The sequence below is a fragment of the Ammospiza caudacuta genome, chromosome 3 (assembly GCF_027887145.1).
Source record: "Ammospiza caudacuta isolate bAmmCau1 chromosome 3, bAmmCau1.pri, whole genome shotgun sequence".
In the NCBI taxonomy this organism is placed as follows: domain Eukaryota; kingdom Metazoa; phylum Chordata; class Aves; order Passeriformes; family Passerellidae; genus Ammospiza; species Ammospiza caudacuta.
This window is the reverse complement of record NC_080595.1, coordinates 49,930,954-49,957,890: the sequence shown is the minus strand read 5'-3', so window position 1 is coordinate 49,957,890 and position 26,937 is coordinate 49,930,954. Positions and strand designations below refer to the sequence as shown.

The following is a 26,937-nucleotide window of genomic DNA, read 5'->3' as shown; positions in this document are numbered from 1 at the left end:
AGCCAGACACCCATAGCCAGACTCTTACACATCCAGGGCCTCCCATGTGGAGACTGAGGCCCAGCAGTGGACAAAAGAGTGCCTGCCTAGCGCTGCTGGTGGCCATGAGGGTGGAGCTGGAGCAATCCCCTCATGGGGCAGACGTCTGCAATGAGCAGAACAAGCACAGGGCACCGGAGCATCTCCTGGGTGCTGGGGGGTGGGTCCAGTTCCATGGGCTCTAAATCGTTTGGGACACTTAGGATCAGAGACTAATAAAAGCAGAGAAGGTGGCCTGTGATTGTAGGCTGCTGCCACGTCTTGGGGAAGGCAGGTCTGACACGCACTAATGCCTAAAGCTCAGCCACTGGCGCCCTTTGGATATTGCAATGGATTTTACAACGCACATTTGACAAACATGCCGTGCGAGGGCCTGCAGGAAGAGAGTGAAACACTCAGCAGTGGGTGCTGAATCAGGGTCTGAGCGTGTAATCCAAGGCTATTTGCTATAAAGTCTAGGACATTCCCTTAAAAATGTTGAGTTGTGCAGGAAATATCTGGTTACTTGTGTAACTGTTTGCAAGATACACAAACTCATCAGGCTCTGACTCCTATGTCTTATGACAATAATGCATTTTCTTCCAGACATGTTCACTTGCATATCTGATACACATACTGCTCAGCCAAAATGACTTGTTAGTGATTTATTTGGAATATCCAGCCTTTACCATATGACATCACCTCCTCAACTTGATGAAAAAAAGATTTAGAGTGAATTCTTCCCATTAAAAATAATGGGGCAATAGGTTTCTTGATGCCAATATTTACTGATATCAAAGAAAAAATATTGTCTTGGTTATTTGTCTTAATTTAGCTCAAGCAGTACACAAAGCACAGTGTACAAAAACAATATGTTCCTTCTTCTAAACCAGATCATCACTTACTAATTGCTATATGATTTTAATGAAAACAGAGGCATGGTTCAGTTATGCTTCATAAAAATTATCTCACTATATTTGTTTCTTTTCTTACCCAGATTGATAGAGAGGCCACGTAAAATTACTTTCTATATCTGCCTTTACACAGAACCTCAGAAAGATTGCTTTTAAACTGTGCATTATACAAAATACCGGAGAATGAGACCCAGATCCTTTGCTAAGTTATGTAAGAAACAGTTACATTATGTATATGTAATTGTATATATACAGGTAATAAAATATGTACTCTGTGTCTGTGTGTGCCCACACATATAGAATTAATTTTTATACTTTAATTAAAGCTTGTGGATCTCAATGATGTTTGAACATTCCTAAAATTCAGGTGTTGTATTTGGATACATTTTGCACAGACCATTCAATATATTTAAATCCAATATAAAATCCAACCTAACGCTAGGGCAAGTTCATGTGAGAACTGATATGCTCAGAGAGAATGCTTTGCTTAGGAGCATGGACCCGGATGCAGACAGAGCCGTGCCTTACCTTCTTGTGACTTTTGTCCTGTTTAGAAACTCACATGGAATCCCAAATGTTGCAAGCTCAGATAAAACATCAGAGAAAAATAATTTCAAGGACAGACATGTGAATAGCTAAAAGACTTTGTAAGAACTAGTCTGCTTCCAGCACACCAGAATAAGAAGGCTTGAGCCCAGATTTTTTACTGAGGACTCTAGGAGACATTTGATGATGAATGAAACTGCCCCTTCTCTGTTGCCTTTCCATTGCTTAAGAAACCTTTTTCAGAAGTTACTAATGCATTTTTCTCAGACCTTTCTACCACAGCACGACTCATTTACAGGCATTCAGCAGATCTTTGCTTTCCTCTACATTGGGAAATTTCTCTTCCTGCCTCCTCTTGAGCAGTTCCCATTCCAAGCTCCACACCAGGGGTGTGGTGCAATGGCAACCATGTTCTGTCAGTGACAAGCACATCAAAACCCATGAATTGGTGTCTCCTGGACTTTAGTGACTGTAAACAAGCCCAAACCCTGCCACACATGCAAAATTAACTTTTAGCCATAGCTCACACACTGCTACTTTAGGGAAGGAGGAGAGAGGATTTCTGCCTGGTTGCCACTAGATGGAGTGAAGCCAAAACTGTATATTTTATTAGGCTTGTGATGGAAACACAATCTTTCCCTACATAGGTTTGGGGTTTTTGTTGTTTGGGTTTTTTTCTTAAATAAGTCTATTAAGCTGAGAACCAAGCCTGTCTGGTTCTGGACTGAGGGAGCCCTGTTAATGTTAGTGTGCTGCTCTGATTTGTAACTTGGGTTCATGCAAAGTATTGATAACACATGGACTTTCCATGCTGTACACCAGAGAACTGAAGTAAAAATTTTCAAATTACTTTCCTTTCTTTGTCTTCCAGCACCCAATTCAGATGAGTAAATAAGGAGTTTTAGCTGTGGAGAGAGTCCTTGTGCTGCGACTACAGAGGCACACAGGTTCTATCTTTGGGCTTCTAAGGCAGATCATTAATACCTGGTGGTGCTGGCAACCTTCAAAGAGTTTAAGCAATAGTCCATCTTTCCTTTTCCTCTTTCACTCTGTTAGCCTACCTTTTGCACTTGTCCATGTGCATCTAAACTCCCATACTCTGCTCAACTAATTACATGCTCATAACACATAGGGAAATCACAAGATATTTCTTCTTGGTGTGTAGTATATTATCAATAACTGTTTTCATAGCACAGCTGGTACTCCCTGATGTGCTCAGCATTGTTCTACTCCATCTAGGGGAGCTTGATTCTTGTTTTAAATGGTAGATGACAATAAGGTCACAGCTATGGTTTTTCAAAATCTAGTACACACAGATGTGTACTTTGAAAAGTGCAGTGCAGTTTGAATGGCGAGCATACCCACATAAAATTCATTACACTGTTGTTTTTTAATTATACCAAATCTGCATATGCCTGAAACACTTGAAGTCCCTGAAAGCCCAAGGGTGTTTTAGGAACTGTTTTGCTTAGAGAATAGAATAGAATAGAATAGAATAGAATAGAATAGAATAGAACTACTTGAGTTGGAAGGGACCTACAATGATCCTGTAGTCTGATCCATCAGATCCATCAGCCTGACCAAGGGCTGACCAAGTTTAACACATGTTCACGGCATTGTCCAAATGCCTCTTTAAGGCACTGAAAGGGTTTGGGCATTGAACACTACTCTAGGAAGCCTATTCCAGTATTTGACCACCCCCTCCATATCTACTAAACTCCTAAGAACATTTATTTCATCCTACATTTTATTTGGCAAGAAAGTAAGCAATTTTTTCATACTCTTCCTTGAATCTGAATTATAAGCTATTTTTTCACCCTTACTCCTTCTGAAACAGGAAATATTACTATTTTACAAACTTTGAAGGCCTTCTGTTAAGCAAATGAAAACCTTGCAGATCTCTGCTACTGCTAATACTCTTCCAGATGAGGCTGCTTGGATGTTGCTTCTTTTCCACCAAGTGAGGCTCCTTTTTACAGAACTCAGTGATGAAATGATTTAAGACAATAGCTGCTCAGAAATCCAAATACATCTCATCAAGAGCCTTTTAAAAGAAAATTTTGTTGAGGAATGTTTCTGCTTGAAAAATAATCTTGTATTTTCTCCAGGAAGTTTTGAACACATTCAGGAAAAAATAGAAACTTTGAAACATTAATATTTATACTTTAAATATTCTGTTACTGTATTTTTCATATATTTAGGAAAGCAATGAAATTACTAATCATAACAGAATAAGAGATTATAAATATGATTATTATTAATTGATGGATATTTTGACTCTAAACATAATTTTGTTTGAGATTTTGAAACGGGTTAGTGGAAATTACAGAACAGCAAAAAACCCTGACATTTCAATGTAGAGTGCATCAATTTGAAACCAAACCACTGTTTCTGTCTGAAAGAGTTTTTCAACCACTTTCAGAGAGCTCCCCATGCCAAAGGCTCACCTCCCCATGTTGTGCATGCACACTTTCAAGTCTGCCAGCGTTTAATAATGAGGGACAGATTGTGAGATCTCAGTTGTGCAAGCAAAGCTGATTTTTTCCATTCCAAGACTGGAATTGAAGTGAATCAGGGCAAGAGCCAGACATTCTCATCATGGACAGGAGAAGAAGAATGGGCAGGAGTATAGAACAGAAAGGGACAAAGAACTGCTCTAGCAGCCCAGGCTTGCTGCTTCTGGGACTTCCAGGGGGAAAGGGAAACTGAGCATGGCTGGGCTGCTTCCAGCTAGGATTCTGACAACTTCCCACATCCCAGCTCTTCCTTCAGCAAAGTGGTAGAAACATCCCTCTGGCACACACAGTCTGTTTTCTAACCAAAAGGCATGACTTTCTAAGCAACCAAATTTTTCTAAGCTACTTTTTGAGCTGGATACAGCTGTCATATCATGACTTCCCAGTTAGGAGTATGGCAAGGCTGTCCCAAGTGCTACAGGACATTTTGATGCAAAAAATAAAGGGTTCATTGACCTTTCTTCACTAATGATTTTCTGATTATCTCCCTCTTCCTTGAAAATCCTGCTAGAGTATCGGTTCAACATCACATGTTACAAACATCAGATACATTAATAGCTCTTGAAATTAGCATAGGATTTCTTTCAGGGCTCTCACACACCTTCTAACTATTCCTCATCCTGTCTTCTTCACAATAGCTGGCACCACTGCATTAAAAATGTGCTACAAAGAAGTTTATGATTATTTGTTGCTTTGATGAAACACTGACTGTACCCATTAATATCCATATAAATTTCTAACCTGCATGGGTGAGGGTATCTACAACTAATTAACTTCACTTTCTTAAAAATCACATCAAATACAAAAGACTTTGTGAGATTTTTTGATACTCAGTGGAGAGAAAGAAGCATGTTTATAGGGCAAATAATTTCTTCTGATGCCATAGATGAGGCTATGATACCAGTTACTCAAGGGGTATCTTTTTCCTTCTGCCAGTCACAAAAGGGCACGTAGGTGAATAACTTAAAGTTGATAATTATTACTTTAGAAGGTAAAATTGCATCAGATGAATCCCAACAACCATGTTGTAACTTTATCTTGCAGTGAAAAACAAGGATTTGGCAAGCAAAAACCTCTGTATTAGAATATAGCTATGTATATGCTTATGTATATATATTTAAATAATAATGTGTCTATCCAAACCCCATAAATGAACCACTATATTATTCTAATAATATTCTAATAATATAGTGATTCTTTGCATCAACTAGGTTCTTTCCTCTTTCACCTACCTTTCTATCTCTTCATAGTCTGGAAGATATCGCTATCTAAATACTCGGTATGAGGTCCTAAATTTTAACTTATTGAAGAAAAACTATTTGGAAACATCTCACTCTCTTAATTGCATATTGTTTGGCAATATTCTGTAGTGCAAAAAGGGTTTTTAAATTAGGTTGCTTCCTGTAACTCACTTCCTGAAACTCATCTTGCAAGCCTCAAGTCTTTATGTCGTTTTGCAGAGTGAAATACCATTTCATTCTGAGGCTGTAAAGAAAATTGCTTCCTTCACCACTGTTCAGGCAGGATCACCAAGCAGAGGGGAGAAGGGATCCTGCTGGGGGCTGCACTGGCAGTGCCCGAGGTCAGGGAAGGGGAAAGTGGGCGGCCGCAGCTCGTGTGCGCGCGGTGTTTGCTCCCAGCGCGCTCGTGCCTGGGAGCGCAGCAGCCACAGCCTGCGCTCAGGACGGACACAGCTCTGGCAGCGTGTCCTTGCCATTCAAACCTGCTATTCAGCCTGCCCAGAGCTAGGCCTGTCCTTAGGCACGAAGGAAAATTATGCCAGTGAAAGCAATTCTTTTTGATATGGAAAAAACGTCAGAAGGGGCTCGGATAAGATTAGAAAAACAATTTCCTTTGCTGACCAAACACAAATTTTAAGCCAGGTCACCAAAGGTGAAATGTCACTACACCAAGTTATGTAGTTTTGACTTCCCAGTTAATCCTTATTTCAAGGTAATGAAACTTAACTGTCAGCTGGAATACCATGTCCAGCCCCAGTATCTACACCTTCAAAAGGATTTTGAAAAATTGGAAAGCATTCAGGAAACCACTTCAGGAATGCTTTGAGAACTCTTTAATCCAGCAGACAAAGGCATAACAAGATCCAGTGTCAGAAAGCTGTGTTTTGAAATATTCAGATTAAAATAAAGGTTATAAGAATTGCATAAGCAGGGAAGGACTTACTACATTATCCATCACTTCAAACTTTTGAATCTAGACTCCTTTATCTTATTAAAAAGATCATCATTTGCTTAGCTAGAACTATGGATTTGAGTTGAGAATTTCAAGATTTTTAAGATTCCTCTTGAGCCTTGATAAGCAATAAGTCAATGTGAAGTAAGGTACTTAACTTTCAAGCATTATGTCTCTTCTCTTCTCTCTTTGAGCATGTACTTAAAAGTTGGTACAATAGTAGCGTACCCAAAGGAAAACCCAAGCCAAGCTTTAGACAAACTTTGATCTTTGATTATTTTAAACTATGGTCTTTGATTCTTATAGAAGAAAAAATACATTGTGGTGGTTTTTGTTGTTTTCTTGGGGTTTTTTTGTTTGTTTGGTTTGTTCGGTTGGTTTTTTAGGAGGCTTGGTTTTGGAGTTTCTGGGTGGTGTTTTTTTGTTAGTTTGTTCGTGATTGTGTGTGTATGTGTGTGTGTGGTAGAGATGTGAATTATGATGCAATCTTAGACATATGTTCAAAGTACGGGGGAAGAGATAATGCTGCACTTAACAATTTGCTCTAAGACTCTTTCCACACTTATTCAAAGTTCACTTGCAAATTATAGACTCATCAGACTTGATCAGTATTTAGAGGCACTCAGCTATATTTTACCAAAACAATAGTCTTCAGACCATTCGTATTTTCTGTATTTGGCATTCTTATTGCAATGGGTACCTGGTATTGTTTATGCTACCTGAGTAACATAAATGACACCAGGAGTGGATGAGTGGTCTAACGCATCAAGCATGAGTAGTTGTACATGTGTCTCATCCACAGAGGCTTCCTCTAGTGAAATTTCATTACTTAATCAGAATATGAAAAATTGCATAAGCAAAACTTTAATTATTTGAGGTCCTTAAAATATTCTCTGAGTTCTTTGCACCAGCCCAATGAACTTTCAGAGAAAAGTGGACTGATACATCAGAGAATTGTGATGTCCCCTTCTCTTTAACACATAATTTTTCTAGGTGCTATGCTGCATGTCCTTGTCTTTGTATGTAACTTTGTAGTTGTCAAATCCTTCTGTGACCAGAGCTTTCACAGACTTTTCCTTATGTCTGTTTTCCTCTCATCCTGAGCACTCCAATTCCAGATTCTTCCGTTCCCACAGGCCTTAGGTTTAGAAAATTATGCAAATTGTGAAAATTAGAAGGCATACGGGCAAGTCCCCTTGCTATTGCTACACTATGGAGCTTTGCTCATCTGAAGTTCATTTTTCCACTGCAGATGTCCAGGACACCTGAATGAAGCATATGATACTTTATGACACGAAGTAATTTTTTCACTGTGTGTACCCAGAGCGCTTCAGGAGCAGCAGAAGTTCTAACCTTTACCTCTGAATGTTTTTGAATTTCCTCGTGGTTAGAGGGAATAGCACTAAACCTGCCCTCTTACGTAACATTTAAGCAGACAGTGATGGTATTGAAAGCAAATCTGTAGACATGCTTATATATTCAGAAGTTTGTTTGTTTACTTCTAATTATGTAAGTTGGCTTGCTAGGAGCAACATACACCTTCCTTTTCAACTAAAGGATTCACGAGGTTGTTAAATGAAAGTACAGATCTAGGACTAAAACAAAAATAACTATGGTGTGCATTGCCTTCTGGTTTCCAGAATGATTCAAGTGGTCTAATCTTATTTCATTAGCCTGTGAATTTCTCCTTATCCTACCCAGGCTTATCATCATATATAGAAAACTGGATTATTCAGATCTTAAATAGCATGGCATGAAAAGAGAGTAAAGTACACATGGCAGTACTGTCATTTTTAACTTGCTTAAGATCCTTAAGTTCTTTGCAGTTGGAAGCTTTATAAATACTTGGTTGTAATCAAATACATCATTTAGAGAAAGTACACTGCTTTTCCACATGCAGCGTCAAGCACTCATGACAACAGCTGCAGAGCCTGTAAAATAATCAACATACCTGCACTGCCTGGACTGCTCTGTGTTCCCTATGGATGAGCCCCTCCTGGTCCCTGCATAATTTACCATAAATTAAAATAGATAGTGTATTTCATCTCTGATTGATATCAAAATGGATAAGCATCTGTGTGAACAGCAATACGTCTCATTATCAAATCTTATAATCAAATTGAATAACTACTAAGTGATTGGTATAAAGCACCATCAAGTCCAACTCCTGGCCATGAACAGGACACCCCAGGAGTCACACCCTGTGCCTGAGAGCAGTGTCCAAACACTTCTCAGACTCTCTCAGGTTGGTGCTGTGATCACTCCTGGGAAGCCTGTTCCAGTGCCCATAGCTCTGGATAAAGAACCTTTTTCTAATATCTAATCCAAACCTCCCCTGACACAACTTCACACCCTTCCCTTGTGTTCTGTCCCTGGGCACCAGGGGGAAGAGATTGGTGCTTGCCCCTCAGCTTCCCCTTGCAAAGGAAGTTCTGCACTGCCATAGACCACAAAAGACCACAAATTCCCTCAATAGTTCTCTTGAATGTTAATAAAGGGCAGTTGATTTTTGAGAATGGACACTCATCTGCATTCATTTAGATTCTAGCTCAGCCTCCCAGAGGTGGCAGGCAAGCTGGGTTAGCAGCAAGCATTCTCATGGAAGTGAAGATGGCTGGAGCAGGAAGATGGCACACCTTGCTCCTAGAATTTGTGATAGAACTCTTCAGATGACAGATTTGCTCTTGAGATGTATTTTTCTTTTTTGGTAGTTCTGCTCTTTTATCAGTTTGAACCTGACATTGTATTTTTGTGGTAAAGGACATTGCTGGAATCCAAGAAATTCCTTGTCTCTTCAAGAAGAGGAAAAGACAAATCTTTATTTAATTTCTCCATAAATTGACTCTCTTTAAATATTATCTCTTTACATACATAATTTTTATTGCATAACACACAGTACTTGGGATCATGTTTTATTTAAAAGAAGACTTCATAGTGAATCCACCCACAACTGACAAAGATCTCTTAATAACTAACAAAAAATAAAGAAGGAACTGAAGGAGTTAAGAAACAATGTGCAAACAAAAATAACTATATATAGCTAACAATGTGCTATTAGTTACTGCACATATATTTCTCAAAGTTTAGATGGATAATTTAGTCAGAAATGGACAGACATTATGGTGTGACATTAGGAGCAAAGAGAAGGAAAGAATTCCAACAGTTACATAAAGTTGATAAATTAAGTATTAACTGTGCATAAATTTTACAGAACTGGCCAGGTAAATTAACACAACTTGGCAAAAATAATTCAATTCATGGTCAATTTGTACAATTAAAATAGGCTGGTGCTGTTCAAACTGATACATTTCACTTAAAAATACATATAAATATTCCTAGATTTCCAGCAAATAAAAGACTGCACTTATTCTGGCCCAATCTCAGTCCATTCTGTTTCATCCAACACAAGTGAATGGTTTTGTAGTGATACAATTTTTTTTTGTAATTCAGTTTTAATGGTCTCTGATCACATCTATTTATTTCCTATTATGAAAAAGTCTCTTAAGAAAATTACTTAGAATCATAAAATGTTAACGGTTGGAAGGGACCCTAAATATCATCTAGTCCCAACCTCCCCTGCCATGGGAAGGGACAGCTTTCACTAGAATATGTTCCCCAAGGTCTTGTCCTACCTGGTCTTAAACACTTGCCAGGGCTGGGGCATCCACAACCTTCCTGGGCAACTTGCTCTAGTATCTTATCACCCTCACTACAAAGAATTTCTTCACCATAGCTACCCTTTTTTTCTCTAATTTTGTTTGCAAATGTTACTCCTTGTTCCATCACTACAGTTCCTGGTGAAGAGTCCCTGGACAGTTTCCCTGCAGGCCCCTGCAGGCACTCGAAGGTTGATGTGAAGTCTCACACAACCTTCTCTTCTCCAGGATGAACAGCCCCAACTGTCTCATCCACCTTTTCAGGGGAGTTGCTCCAGTCCACTTAAAAACTTCATGGCCCTCCTTTGGACTTACTCCAACTGTTCCATGTCCTTATGCTGGGGACACCAGAAGTGAATACAATACTCCAGGTGGGGTGTCACAAGAGCAAAGTAGAAGGGGAAAATCTCCTCCATCAGCCTGCTGAGCAGACTCCTTATGATGCAACCCAGGATTCCACTGGAGAATCTTTCTGGGTTGCCAGCACACACTGCTGGCTTATGTTGAGTTTGGCATCAACCATCACCCCCAAGTCCTTCTCCTCAGGGCTGCTCTCAATTACTTTTCTGCCCAGCCTGGAGGTGTTCCTGGGATTGCTAGGACCCAGGTGTAGGACCTTGCACTTTGCTTTGTTGATCTCAAAGAGTTTTGTATCAGCCCATCTCTCACGTGTGTCAAGGTCTCTCTGGATGGCATCCCTTCACTCCAGCATGTCCACTGCCACTCAGTGACACCACCCAGCTTGGTGCAGCAGTAAAATTGCTGAGGGTGCACTCAATCCCACTGCCCATGTTGCCAGCAAAGATGCTGAACATAAAGGGAGCAGGCACTATGTTTTCAAGGGCCTGCAGAGACAGCTATATGTGGCAAACATTACATTATAAGATATTCTGTGCTCTATCACCTCATCAACTAATTCAGAAGCTGCTTAGTATTATTTCTTCAGAACAATTAGCTGGCATGTTCATAATGCATTTGAAATATTGAAGAGGATACTGTCTTTTGTTTGAACTGATGGTTTCAGTTAAATGCTTGTGTATTTCCCAAAACATCCAGTGCCAATCACTATCAGTGAGATATATTTAGGTTTAATTAAAATATCAAATTCAATAGTGCCATGTGATATTAATATAACAAGGAATATTAACTTCTGCCTTGTGTGATGCACATATTAAATTGTTATCACATGTACTCCATCCTCAACAAATCCTTGGCAGGATTCTTGTCACTTAAAATCTGCCCCGCTGATTTTGGAGCATCTTCTGCTGCGTGGGGTGAGGGTAGGCTCTGTTTGCTTTGGGCAGCTCCAACATCTTCCACAACCTTCTTGCTCTGTTGTAGTGAGGAAAAAAGTGCTTGTTAAGTTCAAAGGAGACATGACCTCAGTCATGGACAGCAATGGCTGCTTCAAGAGCAGTACCAGGGGAAAGCCTGAAGTACATAGAGAGCAAAAAAAGACGGAGCATTCCTTACAAGGTGTAACAGTAACAGCAGGCTGAGAATTGTCCTTTCCTCTTCTTCATAGTGGCTGGACATGAGATCCACAAGCAAGGACAATATGTTGCTTTTTGTGATTTTCTTCTCCTTTGCAACATGATGCAACTACTTAGGCTTCTTTAATCTCAGGGAAGTTCTGAATGATTTTTCCTCTGAAACACTAGAGATTTGAAACACTTTAAAAAGAAAGAAGCCAAAGATTCAAAAAGGAAGAAGCTTGGGCATGTTATATGGGGATACAATAACTACAGCTGGGCTATAGAACCAGATTTTGAGAGGAAAACCACCAGGAGATGAAGACCTAAAGTGAAGCAAGGATACACTAGCTGATGAAGCTGGAGACAAACTCTTCCCAAATTCTGAAACTTGAATTTTACTTTTTCTCCCTTTCAAGTTGCATGAACTTGTGCTGTTTGGGAGTAGAGGGAGACATCACACAAAAAGTACCACTTGTAAGAATCTCACTCAACACGTTTTCATGAAAGAAATTAACCAGAGACCCTGTTAATTACTCACAGTTCTTGGAAGAAGCTGCATTGGCTGCCTTCCTGGTTCCACACATATTGCCTTTATTAGGCGTTATACAGCAAGTGAATCATACATGACAGGGCTGGTCTGGCTCTAATATTCTGAGGTTATCTGGTCTTATTTAGTGGTGTTCCCTAGAGATCCAGATGTCCCCACAGCCCATCATGGCAGAGAAGAAGGAAGAGAACTCATCTCAAATGGGCTTCTGTTCTCTGCTACTCATCTCTCTTCTTTGTCTAGATAATATTGCAATCTAACCAGAGAAAATAGAATGGAGTGGAGATTAACTTGTGACTTCATTCATTCATACCATCCCAGCTTTTGGGAGGGTTGTCTGCTCTAAAACTATTGAGCATCATCAAAACAGGGAGGAACAATGTCTAAGGTTAATTTAGAGAAGGAGAACACCAGACTTCAGAGAGATTAACATTGTTTTTTCTTTTAATTGTCGCTGAAAGTTGTTACAAGCAAAAGTCTAGACTGGTCATAGAGTGAATGAAACAGAAAATGTGATGCTTTGGCACATGAGATCACTGCTTTCATTCTGGATTAGCAGTGTTTGAAGGATTCTCTGTAGCTCAGGTTCCTCAAGTTATTTTGAAGAATTGAAAGGTTTTGTAGTGTTCATGACTTTATGAATCACAGCTTTAAAGATAGTGTTGAGAGGCACTTCATCAGCCAAAGCTGGAATCATCCCCAGGGAAGAAAAAAATTTTCAATCATGGAGAAATTTTCTTCAGGCCCTGTGTAGACTAATCTTATTTAATCTGGTAAAGTGAATTTGTGAGCCTTCTGGAGACTTTTCAAGGGTAGATGTGTGAGGAGCCATTATTTCCTCCCAAAGAGCAAACAAAGCAGACACAACTTTCAACTACCTGAAAGCCTGAGTGCCTGGAGCACATAGATGGGGTCAGGGTATCTAGAGAGCTCAAACGAAATTTTGATGGGAATGAAGTGAAAGAAGCTAAAGAAATGTAATAACAGGTTTTTTTCCTTCTAAGGTGTATAAGGTGTGCACAGAGTAATTTAAATTTGAAGTCAGAACAAGGCAATACTAATAATGTTTCATTCATGATGACTGTGAAATACAGAGATGGCATTTTTGTCAGGAATGCATTTATCCATGTTAATGAAGTTCTTTATCGGGGGTTGTACGAAGTATTTACTCATGTTCTGGGATGGGATGTTGCCCTGTCTAGGTAGACACATATTTTAGAGTTGTTTTCCACATAGCAAAGATAAAGTACTGAAAAAAACAGGATCAAAATTACCACTGCTTAGAGTGCTTTCCTGGCTTACATCCACAATGCTAGAAAGAACTCCAAACTAAAAAACAGGTGCACTATGTCCAAAGGCATTTAGGTGCCTAATTGTCTGTGAAAACAGTACGAGCCGTTGAAGATCTTGACAAGTGTGATTTATCTTGCAGGGACGCCACATTCTCCTGCATTCTTGCATCTTCTCCTAAGCCACGACCCGACATTGCCCACACGACCTATCCCACCGGCGGCTCAGTTATCGTGCAGATAAGCTGTGTGCCAAATGTTCTGCGTCAACACTGGGATATCATGTTTTGTAATTCCCATTCAGAAAGGTGGCTTTGAACGGAAGTTATTAAGGAGCCACAAGTGGAATACTTGTGCTAAGTGAGTGTAGTTGGGGCGGGTCCGGCCACTGAAACGGAAGAAACTCAAGACCAGGAGTCAGTCACCAAGGACAGACCAGCCCAAGGCTCCAAATGGAAATGCACCCAGGAAAAATGAGAAATCATGGGTACCTCAAACCAAAGAGTAAATCAGAAGCAAGGTGAAGAAATCAAAGAGCCTGCAGCTAAAGTTGCAGATAAACATGAACTAGGACTAGAACAAGGCAATGCAGGTTAGTTGAGAGGCAGGAACCATGAAGAAACAAAAGGGGTATTTGTAAGGCAGTGGGATCAGTTTGTGGGGCTGTATCTGAGTCAGAAATGGCATCCCTTGGACAGTCAGGGGTCTCAGGACAGCAGTCTTCCAGGAGAGTATTGAGCCAGATCCTGTCTGCAGAGCTTGACTGCTTACTCAGGGCCTAAGAGAGGAGGATATGTGTGTAACCTGACACAAATCACCTGTTTGTTCATTCAGTGCAGATATGTCAATATACAAACAGGAATAATTCATATGATCACCAGCTGGGACCACCAGATTTCCCAGGTTTCTTCTTTTCTGATTTATGTAACTGTGGATTGTGTCTTGGGGCAGAAATGAGGTTGGGCTATGTGTCAGACAGTACCATCTCTCAAGCCTCCTTTGGCTCTGGGGCTGTGCTACAGCTCTTGGTGCTCTGCAGGCACTCCTGCCAGATGTGCTCACAGACCAAGACAAGCTCTGTGTTCAGGGCTGCAAAGCAGAACAGCTTCTGTAGTGGCGACGACAAAGATAGGGACCTTGCTGTGAAGGAGATGGGCACCAGTTGTTTATGTTTTGTCTCAGTGTGAGACAAAAGACACGGATTACAATCATTCCTGAAGGGTGGCCACATCAGAAGTAGAATATAGTCATTAAATCTGTACATTAAAAGTAGGTATAGGCTCCAACATCTTGCTGAATTAATAGCTCTGTAATTGCCAGGGGACATTCTAAGGTTAGTCTGTTAGTTTAAGTACAGCATACAAAAGAAGTCAGGCACTCACAGTGGAGGAAAGAAGCAGCAATATCAATACTGCAAAATGTACTTTACAATGATATTGCTGGAGAAATGCTATCTGCAGAATATAACGATTTCAGTTTTTAAAATATAAACAAAAACCTGGATAAGTAACTATTTTTAATGGTATAAAATGCTAGTTTTAGACCACACCAAAGAATAAATATGCTGTGTATTTTCCCTGTCAGATCAAGACCCTTTGCAGTTCTCACTAACCAAACTGTAAAAAAAAAAAAAAAAAGTTGTTTAGAATCCAAAATATCTCAGTTTGCTTACTATTATATATGTGAAAGAAATATGTGTGAAAAACAATAATTGATCCAACAGAAAATGAAACATTTTTGGTTTAAAAATAAACCCCATGATGAGAAAATAAAAATTATTTATGAAGTCAAACGACTTTTAAATCTTTAAATTCCCCACATACCTTCTAGGATTATAGTAACCTGTGGAAGGTCATTATAGTTATAAGGGAAAAGATTAAATAAGCACTTAAGCAGACATAAATAAAACAGACAGGTTAAAAGCTATTAAATTGAACAAGACTAGAGGGAAACTTATCAGCGCTGTAAAGGAATCCAAACACAGAAAGAAACAAACACAATGTTGAAAATATCTAATGGGAAGTAGCAACTCTGCAAACACAAAATCTTACTAAGTCCCATCTATACCAAAGAAAGTTCTTGGTCCATAAGGAGGACTATGGCAAATATATTACATGAAAACTTCTCTAATGAGTTCAGAGCTTTTTCCCCCAAATAACACATAGCAGGATATAAAATTTGCACTAAAATTATAAGACAATATGATTGCAACCTAGTGGCTAGAAGGAAGCCTAAGGGAACAGAATGCTATAACGTTTGCTTCAGCCAATGCTCAGCTGGAGGGCCGTACCCCTTCCTCTGACACAAATACCTGTCTGCTCAGGGAGAAAAACAGGAGGCTGAGAAGAGGCCTTGAAAATGGAGTCTACATTCTTCCCAGGAAAAAGTCAGAATGAAGACTTAGGAAATACTGAAAGACAGTGTACACACACACACATATATATATATATGTGTATTTGTATATGTATGTATGTATGCGTCTGTGTATATATATATATATATATATATATATATATATATATATATATATATATATATATGTCAGCCAGTCACTTGGATCAGGAGCATGCAGGGAGAGACATGCCTGTGACGGCTGGGGGGTGACAGAAGTGCAGAGGCTGCTGTGTCTCTTGGGCCATGGCTGGAAATGTAGCTTGGTCTCCAAACCAGCAATTTCATTTCTCCAGGGAAAAATAAATCTCAACATGTGAAGGAAAAACATTTAATAAAAAAGAAATGGGATTTTTTAGTTATTCTTGGGGGGTAACTAAAGTTCCAGAGGTGTAGCTTCACTGAATTCACTGAGGGATGCTTCTGCTAATAAAGCTTTTAAAATGAGGGATGGACTATACTCCAAGTATGGGTATTTCTAAATAGGTCTGGGTTTATATATTTCTCAATATTTCTATTTTTATTTTTCTGACTTTTGCCTGTACAAAATATAAACGAAACCATTCTTAACTAGTTTTCTGTATGCCCCAAAGAGACAAAAGTATGCATGTTTTATAGGGAATGAAAAGCAACATACCATTTTGTTGGAAAAATTTAATTAAATACAGAATCAATTAAAATGTTATGGAGGTCACCATTAAGAAATGTACATTCTGGTGTCATGCAAAGGTATCTCTGCAACTCCATCCTCTGTTTCAAATGCTTCAATCTGCCAAATTTGGATCAATATTGACTTTTAGTGGCATCTGATGTAGCAACAGGCATAGATGCTGCTTAATTCAACAGCATCAGTTAAATGCAGGTCATTGAATTAATTAAGAGTGCATCTGTTATAACTCATCATTTTATTCTCCCTAATTTTAATAAGCAATTTTGTCAGCATGCTTACTGGAAGTATTACAAGATCTTCGTGCACTGAGAAAACCCACAGGACCTATTCATCTGGTTCAACTGTACGTTGTTTAGACAGAGGGTCAAACCAAAGGCTCGCCACTTTGCCCATAAGACAGGTCTAAGATTTGCCTTAAGATTACAGCACATCTGCAGGAGGGACAATACTTTTCCACAGGTCACTTAAGTCATCCTGAGCAAAAGGAATACCAACAGCAAAGATGCACCAAGGAAGGACAACCACAGCCGCTTAGAGTGGATAACCTGAGACTAAGGACGAGGAGCCATCCTGGTTCTATTTTCTGTGCATGCCGAGATTTGGCGTGTAGCTAACCCAGCCGAGGCTAGGAGCCCAAATAGAGTAAGAAAAGCAAACTGAACTCAGGCAAAGAATGCTTTGTCCTACCTCAGATTTAGCCCTCAGGTGATCAAGCACTGCACGCTTTCAATTTTACCGGCTAGGGATATTTTTCTTAAATGTTCACAGAACAACGTGTCTGAATATTGAGCATGACACAAAATGTCACGAATGCTTAAAGTTGCGGCTCCTTCAGCTCGCGGAGGAAGATGCGAAGGGAAGGAGGGGTGTTTTGTCAGACCCAGGGTGAGAATGTCCCAACATAAACAAAGGGATTGGACGTCGTCTTGGGGAAGGGGGGGCGTAGCGGGGGAGCGGGAGGGTGTGAGGGGACCGAGCGGAGCCGGCAGTGCCCGCCAGGTTGGGAAGCCGGCGGGAGGAGCGGGGCGGCCGGCGGCGGAGGGGAGGCGGGCGGGAGGAGCGGGCGGGCGGGCGGGCAGGCCGGTGTGAGCTGTTTGGCCACCGGAGCCAATCGAAAGCGGGGCCTTGATCCTCTCCTCGGGCAGTGGCTGCGCCGAGCCAGTGCCGCGCTGCCCGCAGCCGTCGGGACCGGCACAGCCGCCTCGCTCTCTGCGCGCACCGCCGGCCCCACCGAGCGCCTATGGGCATCTGCAGCCGGCCGGGGCTTCGCACCACCGCCACCGGCAGCAGCGGCACAGGGCGGCGACCGCCACCGCGCTTCCTCGCCCCTTGGGATCTATAGCCGGCGGACGGAGCGCGCTGCGGACCCTTCCCCGCCTCCGTGCAGGTATGGGGCGGCCGGGGGACCCTGACCCGGCACCGCTCCTCTTGCGGCCGGCTCGCTCCCTTCCTCCTCCTCCTCCTCCTCCTCCTCCTCCTCCTCCTCCTCCTCCTCCTCCTCCTCCTCGTCCACCTCCTCCCCTGCCCTGCTACCGCCACCCCGGGGACAGGCGGCGGGCCCCGCGGGCGCCGTGCGGTGACAGCCCGCAGCCCCGTCCCGTCCCACAGCCCCGCACCGCAGCCCCGTCCCGCAGCCCCGTCCCATCCCGTCCCGTCCCGCAGCCCCGTCCCATCCCGTCCCGTCCCGCAGCCCCGCACCGCAGCCCCGTCCCGCAGCCCCGTCCCATCCCGTCCCGTCCCGCAGCCCCGTCCCATCCCGTCCCGTCCCGCAGCCCCGCTCCGCCGCCCGGCCCGTCCCGGCTCGGCGCGGGGAGCTCGGCGGGGCCGCGCACGGCTCGGGGCAGCGGCGCGTCCGAGCCCGCGGGGCGCTGGCACGGGCACGGAGCGAGCCCAGCGAGAGCGGCGCCGGGCTCCGAGCGCCCCGGGAAGGCACCTGGATGGCCAGGTTTGCCAGCGTTTGGGGCGTCGTGCGTCGCGTCCCCACCCTTCCCCGCAAAGGAAAAAGAAAGACAAACCAGAAAAAAAAAAATTAGTTCGTGCTTGAAACCTGTGCCCCTTTGTACCTTTCTTTCTTTGCTTTGGGTTAATGATGGTTTGTGATTATGAAACCCCACGAGGGATCAGCTCCAAGAGCGAATAGCATTACTTTAAATCATGACCTGGAAATATACGTGTGCGTATACAGATACTCGGGTTTTTTTACCTTGAACTTGAGGATTATACAAACTCATGTCTGTCTCACAAGGAGCTACTGACTGACTTTCTGCTAAAGTTAAGGAAATATTTGTGCTTCCACAGGTCTTGCAGAATTGGAGGCACAGGTCTTAGAAAAAAATTGCAGTGGCATTTGGCTGAACAGCTCTTATTTTTAGCATGCTATTGTGAAAGGGGTTATATAACTTTTGGTGGATTTTTGAGGACAAAATTAACAGCTCATAATAAGTTAAACCTCTTTTTTTTTGTTTTGTTTTTTTTTTTTTTTTTTTTTTTTTTTTGGTTTGGTTTTTTCCTTCTTCTTCTTCTCTCTGAAAAGGAGAAATAAACAATGAAATCCCAATGAGTAGAGTCAGGTGAACTTCAGCCGAATGATAGAGATTCCCTGAGAAAAAGCCCCAGGTTAGGAATCCCACAGTCCTCTCAACAATCATGAAGCAGCAGGTGCAAGACCAAGCAATGTCAGCTCAGAGCTCCAATTAGGAAGTTGCTTATCAGGCTGCTTCAAGGTTATTTCTTGCTCAACCGGGGTGAAATTAGCAATCACTTCAGAATCTTGTGTTCCCACCCATGCCAATACAATACAGATGCTGTGTTTCCTTAGGGGATTAGATTGTTTCTTGAACTTCAAATAGTACAGACAGCCTGAAGTATTTGCTTATAATGCTTGATGTATTTTAATGCAGATGCTTCACTTACAAAACTTGGTTCCTGCTTCTCACACTGGTCTTTCTTCATTACTTGCAAAAGTTTAGGAGTAAGATGCTAAGATTTTAAAAAATCGCTTCAAGAAAGTAACTGTGTGGAGCAGCAATGTGCCTACCTTGAGAGCCAGGACGTGAGGGTGCTGTGACAGTGTTCACACTGAGCAAATTGACTCTCCCTCACTTTTGTTGCATGGTCCTCATGAACTGCTGTCATCCCACTGAAGTCCTGAATTCTTGATTTGTGATCACTGTGCAGCTGAAAAGGGAGGACTGGTTTGTAAAATCTCTGTTCTGGGATGAGCGAGAAACCTCAGCAAGTAGGATTTTGCCTCCTCACCTCTCTTGCAGCCCGCTGTTCGGGCAGAGCTCTTGTGTGTAGGGAGGAGGTTCATGTGGTAGCAGGGAGTTTCACTCAGTCTTCCATTGCAGTGTGATAACTAAGTGAAAGATGTATCAGTGAAAAGCATCAGTAAGACATCTACAAGAGTGCCACAAAATAAATGCGGCTAGCCCAAGGTTTTGAGCTGATTTGTTTAGCTGAAATATATTTTCTTTTTTTTATCTTTTAAATATACTGTGCATGACTTTCAGTGGGGAATATAACAAATGTATGAAAAGTTGAAGAATTTAACTGTGGAGACTTTTGCTTCTTTTCATAGTATCAGGTGAGGGTAAAAATTATTATCTGAAGTACCCACTGAATGGCATCAATAAATTGGAAAATGCTTGGTTTCAGTCACCATTTTTCAATCTCTGTGAAACAGCAAATCTCAGAGATCCAGATCATCTTTTGTAATAAGTAATCCTGTTTGAGTTTTGCTTAATAAATCTGGTAACTGATTTAATTCTAACACTATTGCTAAAATAACATAATATATCTCACCCAATCATCAGAAACTGGTAAATTCCAGTTTGGGATCGGTACAGTGATGTTTACCAATTTCTGATCTTGAGTTAGAATTGTTTCAGTGAGCAGTTCCAAGTTACTGAGTAAGAATTGAGCGGTTCAAGCTACTGTGCAGATTTACTGACATCTGAAGAGTATCTTAAAGAGTAGCATAAAAATGTCTTTCCCTCCACACACGGCTGCTCCTGGGTGTAGGTTGTGCAGTTATAGTGTTGTGGTTCATGGCAGGAGTGGGCTTTTGATGCCTATCCTTCAGTTGCTCCACTTATTTCCCTCCTTCTCCATGTTGTTCATGGTGGGCCAGTTGGATTCCTTTAAGATGAATCTAAACTAAGAGACGTGCTGGAATTGTTTCTGGAAATACAATCCATATGACCATATCCAGCTTGAAGTAAAACTCTATAAAATACATACAGTGTCTTCTGTGCCTAAATGTTTTGCTGTGCCTGTCAGTTCCTGTTGGGCTGTGCTAGCTGCTACAGTAGACCTGGTCCATTTGCAGCATGCTGTTCCTGAGACACCACGCAGTCTGAAGACCATACTAGCCATTTTTCCCAGGGGTGTGGGCTGTAGTCCCTGCTTCTTGCACCATTGCTCATGTACATGTTACCAGAAGACACCTGGATGAGCTGGACAGCACAGCCCTGCAACCAACCAGGGCTGTCCTGCTGAGATATCTTCAGTTCAAAATAAAGATGGCTAATGTGGTGGTTTTTTGGGTTTTTTTTCCCCTAGTCTGGCATGTGATAGGAGGCTAGTTTTTGAGTGGGAACTTTGGATAGTGTAGCCTTGTGCTTGTCTGCTGAGTGTGGACACAGCAGCTGCATTTAGGAGAGGACAGCTGATGCTCCTTCATGGTCGTTTGCCTGTCACTGGCCATAGCCCTTCTGCGTATACAGGTCCGTAAGGCTGTTTGTATTCTTTGTTGCATTTGGGAGTGGTGAGAAATGTTGGCTTGAGACTTTAAAGCTGTCGTTTAGAAATGCTTCACTGTGTTCCCTTGGTGCAGCATTGTGGCTGACTGCATCTCCCACAGGGCACCAGAAGAATTGCTTGGGAGCAGATCTCACCTGTGGGGGTAGTTCCTGGATTCCAGTACGTGATGAGAATCATGCCCTGATCCTGGAGTCTAGTTGCCTCAACCAGGGGGAGAATGTTTAAGGGGAGATGTTCAGAAACATCCACTTAAAACTTCAAGCTTCATTAAAACATGTTAAACCTTTTTTTTCTGCAGTTTTCACTGTAAAGGGAAAAAAGTTTCCATTTTCTGTTTCTTGGTGATTTAGCTGGTTTCTTAGAGTTTCATGGTTTTATTTGGTTTGCTTCTTTGGGGAAAATGATTTTAAAGTGAAAAATCATTCTGCTAATTATAAACAGTTATCTCTTTTATGAAAGCATTTCTTACTTTAAAATATATTATTGGAGCAATCAGGGATTAGGTCCTTCTTTCATGTAGAAATGGAAGATTGTTGTCATTGCCTCAAAAAGTGGCTTTCTTACCGGCTCTTCAGATTTACATGTGTTTCCATTGGATTATGATGGAAATGGTTGGACTGCATGTGTAGAGCATGCTTGATACAAGTATTCTTCTTGTCCTGGATCACTGGGACTGCTCCAAGACAGCATTTCGATTGCAGAAAATGTTGTGCTATATAGAACAGTAAGAAGTGAAAAAAAGAGAGGATTTCCTACTCCCATGACTGTATTTCTGTTGCTAGAAGCTGTCTACTCCAAGTCTTATTTCAATGCATAGCTTCTCTGTGGGATGATGTATAGATTTTAACGTGAGTTGTGTAGATGATGGTATGTCACTTGAAACCATGGTATTTCTCGTTCTCAATGCATTAAGGTTTTTATTATCAATTTTTAGAAGATTTTTGAAGCCTGTTTCAGAAAGTGAAGAAGACCATAAAAATCTGTTTCGCTCCAGGACATTAAAACAGAAGGCAATCCATCTTTCAATATCTGGTATGATACAATCATGGCAACTTCAGTTGTTAACCTGTCTTTCTCAAAAAGTCATCTTACAGCACCTACTTCTAACGTTGTTGGTTTTTTTTTGTGCTTAACAATCTTTATCTATGACATTCTGAACAATATTTATCGATGACATTCTGAATATTTTGTTCTTTGTTGCTGTTCAGATAATATCTCAAATACTTATAATGGTGCATTTTAGATTAGTCATAAAAGTTAGGGGGATTTGCTAAGGTCAGTTTTCCATGTAGACCATGCTGCCATATAGAATTGGTTATACTGTAAACGTGAGTTGTATATAGAAATATGCATGCTACTGTCTTTATGACAAGATTTTTGGAGAAAGAAAAAGGGTGAATTTATCTCTCATTCCCAGCAATTTTAAAGTCATTGTTGCTTGGGAAGTGAGTATTTGGAGAAACCATAATTTGCAATGAAACTTGAGGAAATTAAAATTGTGATCTATTCAAGTAGAGAAAGACTCATAAAAATTTTGTTTCTGTCTATTTTGTGCTGAGGATGTGGGAGAAGTAAAGTACACTGTGAAAGGAAAATATATTATTTACCCTCCAAATTTCATTTTGGAACCAGTTTTTATTGAGTGTGATGGGCAGTGTGCAAATACAGTGTCAGACTGTGGATTTAACACAATAAATCTTGAAAATTTCCTGAATTTTTAACATCTCTTAAAACTTGGAAACAACACTTGTACAGCTCATGCAGAACGCCTTGTTGACCTTGTGTTGTACAAACACTTTCTGGAGCTGGAAAACTCTGTTGAGCTGGTCTAGATGTGAATTATTTGCCCGTCTCCGTTTACATGCAGTGTTGTTGTGGATTCCAGCCATGTCTCATCTATCCTATTACTCTACTTAAGTGCTGTTATGATAATGCTCAAATAGACTGATATTATACAGTAGTGCTAACAAAAAAACAAACAGCATTGTAAAATTTCTCCGTGATCATTTCTGGCATGGAAGGGCAGGTTTTTTTTTTCCCTGGTTCAAATCTCAGACCTAATCTCATTTCCAGTGAGGCCAAAACACTAGCATGGCTCGGAGTTAAGCGAGATCCTGCCCATAAATCTGGCCAGTCTCCATTGAGATAACATCTGGAAAGTTGTCATTTAAAAATATGTGGGAGAGCTTGGGATAGGGGCGTAAATAGTGGGTCAGAGCTTCTATCCAAAAGGAAAGCATTCAAAAGGAAGCTCTCAGATGTCAGACATCCTTGCTGTAGGCATGTTCTTTGTTATGATCCATCTATCGTTTGTCCGTTCCTGTTCTGTCAACATAATTTGGAGCTCAGTGTCCTTTGTGAGGAACAAGATGACTGACAGGCAAGGAAGATGGGAATATGTGAACATGTTGCATGACTTAATGGATGCATCCAGTAAAGTCTGCTAATAAAGAGAGAGATAGCTATCTCTTGTATTTTGATTTAAATTGTTCTCTGGCTGATACCTTTCAGATTACTACACACAATGGATTTATACTTAGCATGTTTGTTGACTTTTGTCTATGTTCTTCATTAATGATGTCCATGGAAACTTTGCCTGATTCTTCAGTGAGAACAGCTTTTGCTGGGATAGTCTGAAGAGTGACTACTTACAAACTGAAACAAAGTCTAAGCATCTTGGATTCCGTGTAGGCAGGGGAAGATTGTTCATCTGTCTCTTTAACTCTTCCATTCTTTACTGAAGCTGAGCCTTTGTTAAAGTCATGGCTCAGAATGTGTGGCTTCTTAAATGGTAGCTGAAGATTCAAATGCCACAGAAACTGATTATGGGGAATATTTATTGTTTTGTTCAAAAATCACAGAAGATATGTGAAAATAGCACCGTTGTGTTTAATTCTTGATAAATGTAGTGACTCTGTCTCTGTAGAAACCCTGAAGCAAACAAGACAAATGCACACAACTGGAAATTGAGCTAATATATGTTACCTGAAACTGTCTTGCTTTCAGGTTCCCAAAGTCCCTTCAGTCACTTACATAAAGTTATTCAACAACTCAGCCTAGATTTTTGGGTGTTTTTGAACTGTAAGACAAATCCCACCTTTGTCTACTGTACATTCCTCTCACATGAAAAGAGGCTTTAAATACAAACAGTACCATAATAGATCCCATTTTGTTTTCTTTATCTAATTTTTTTAAAGTTGTCTGCACTTGGTGTTCTTTCTTCTTGAAGGAGCATTGCAAAAGCTCCTTCACAAAGTAAAGTCTCCTATTTTCTGAATTCTAAATCCAAAATTCCTGTTGCTTTTTTCCTTCAATTCAGGTAGGCTGCTTCCAACTAGAAAAATATTTTTCTGTTGGTGTTTCAATAGCTGACTTTAAAAATATGATACATGCAAACACTATTTTGAGTACCTATCAGAATTTGCCAATCTTCTCCTTATAAAAATAGCCATGTTTTTTTTTCAGCCCAAAAATATAATATTTTGTGAAACTTGTTTCTTTGGAAACAAGTTTATTGTGTTATTCCAAGTTGAGCCTAATTATTTTCTGGACATCTCTAAGGTTTCTTTAAAAGAAGCATATGATATTACAGGAAGAATGTTCCTCTTGTTTGCCAGAGAGCTGTACTATGTTTACTATAATAAGATTAAAGGAAATTTGAAAGTCAGCGCTAGCTCAGTGGGAAACTGATAAACACACATTGTACTTGCAGGAACACTCTGCCCAGTAGTACTAGGAAATTTATCACTATTTATTTAGCAGCTCAGACTCTCTCTGACAAACAGATTTGGTGTCCATTTAAAAGTACACCAGATGCTAAAAAAACTTCTACTAACATTATGGATGGGATTTGTGGAATCTGAGCTGTTATCCTGGCATAGACATCTCGTGTGGTTTAGGATTGGGAATCTCATAGCATAGTCTCTCAAAATAAGGAGTCTGTATCTTATGGATCCTGTCGCTTTCCAAAGACTGTGGTTTCATTCCTGGCACTGCTGGTGAGGTCAGCTATTACAGCCACAGTCATAAACAGCAATTTTCAGAGTTTGAGCAAGCTAGACAAGGGTGTAGCTCCTTGGAAAAGTTATTCTGGAAGAGGTAAAACCAGCAATATCTCTGGGTCCATATCATGCACTGGCAGTTTTTACTCTTGAGAAGCAATGGCTGTCCAGTCTCATATTTGCTCATTGTGCCTTGGCCAATGTTTCAACTAGAGAGTGAAATCTGGAGAAAAAAAAGGCCACAGGGATGACTTTTCATTTCTAAGTTCAAGTTGAGGTCATTTTTACGTGGTCACAAATGCTGCTTACACATCAGTAAAATAGAATGAAGAAATTTTGCTATGAAATGCATGCAGGAAGTCTTATTAGAAATTCTGTGAGTAGAGGGGAATGCGTAATCACACAGTGATACATAATCTACTGTTGTAAATGTCTTCACCACCTCCAAAATAGCAGATCTCTTGCTAAAGTGAGCAGATACTCACTGTGTACTTCTGAGCACCGCAAAAGGCCAGTGGATTATTCCCACCATGTGTTGGTAATTAGTTGGAACTGCAGGATGAAGTCACAATTGGTTATAGAAGCTACTGTGGTTATCTGTTCATGCTGTGTATGGTAATACATTTATTTGATAAATAGGTGATTAGGGAAATTAGTTAATTTCCACACTTCTCTCAACCACGAAATTTCTTAGAAACAAGCCTAAAAAGCAAAGATCACTCTTTGTGTGAAATTTATGGATTTGTATGCTACCCATGAAGTTACCCCAAAATATTAATTCCTTTTCCTGGGGATGTAAGATGTAAATGTGAGCTCCTAACCTGCTTCAGATATTAAAGTCTGATGTAATTTGTTCAAGCTGTGGAGGAGTAATTTCATTCTCTTGTGTTCCTCTCCCCAACCCCCCACCCCTAAATGTTCTTTAAAGGTCTGTGGAATCAGTGGAGATGACCTGAGTTATCATTTCATTAAGGACCCTGCCTGTCCATTATAGCCATGTACAGTCCAGCACATTGTGGAGTCTTTGAGATTTCCAGGAACCATGAGAATTTTTATTCTGCCTTTAGGTGATCCATTCAGGTAGTAGAACTGCAAATACATGGGTACACAGCCCATACCAAAGGTTTCCTGTCTTAAAGGAGACTGTTGTGTGTGCAACTCTGCTGGCCACTATTCCAGGATTGAGTTCTCCTGCAGGTCTGTCCTTGGCAAGTTCACCTGCAGATTGAAGAAATCTCTGGCTTTGTCATTAGGTAAACCAGAGTCTTGCCTGTTTTGGTGTTTCTGCTTGGCTTTGTCCCCATAGATAGGCAGACTGCAGTCAGAGTTCTTGCAGGGTGCCCTGTTTTATACAAATGGTATAAAATTGATGAACGACACACTGCCAGTTCATCTCCCCACTCGGACGCCACCTTCGTTTACTCTTATAAATAACTGGATAGCAGTCAAACATGATTGACTTAAGCTGTTACTTTATCTGAATGTGTAAGATGCAGAGAGTTGGAGATGCTAATGCCATGCTTGTTGTTTGGGTTTTCTTCTTCCACACTGAAATTTAGATGTGTTTTTTAAGACCGTTGAAAGTTATTGGCCATTCATTGGGTTTAGGGTTATTGTCACTGTTTATAAAACTACCCTAAATTAGTTGTTTTTCTTGTTAAATTAGAATCTGCATGGTTGGGTTTGTATTCGTTAAAGAGAGGCTTGTTTTCTGTTGTAAAAGTGAACTGCAATTTAAGATTTTTTTGGTTATGAAGTGCTCCAAATTAGATTTTTCAGAATCAGAAAAGGCCTTGATGCTGTGAAAGTGCTGCTTGGCAATAACTAAAACTTCCTGTGTTATCAATACTGTCATATCCAAAATAGCTGTATACCAGCTACTGTCAGGAAAATTAACTCTATTAACTCTCCCTGACAAAAGCATCACAAAGTATTAATGGTCCAGAGGGTGTCCATG

At 40.8% G+C, this 26,937-nt stretch overlaps 2 protein-coding genes across 2 annotated transcripts in view; both read left to right on the top strand.

The window, feature by feature from the left end:
- The window catches only part of RGS7 (regulator of G protein signaling 7), a 249,874-nt gene extending 236,517 nt beyond the window's left edge, over window positions 1-13,357 (top strand). Inside the window, exon 18 of the mRNA XM_058800926.1 lies at window positions 13,298-13,357. The gene's annotated coding sequence lies outside the window, so the exon portion shown is untranslated. The remainder of the gene's footprint in view (window positions 1-13,297) is intronic.
- Window positions 13,358-17,406: 4,049 nt separating this feature from the next.
- Window positions 17,407-26,937, top strand: part of GREM2 (gremlin 2, DAN family BMP antagonist) — a 40,868-nt gene continuing 31,337 nt past the window's right edge. Inside the window, exon 1 of the mRNA XM_058802214.1 lies at window positions 17,407-17,602. The gene's annotated coding sequence lies outside the window, so the exon portion shown is untranslated. The remainder of the gene's footprint in view (window positions 17,603-26,937) is intronic.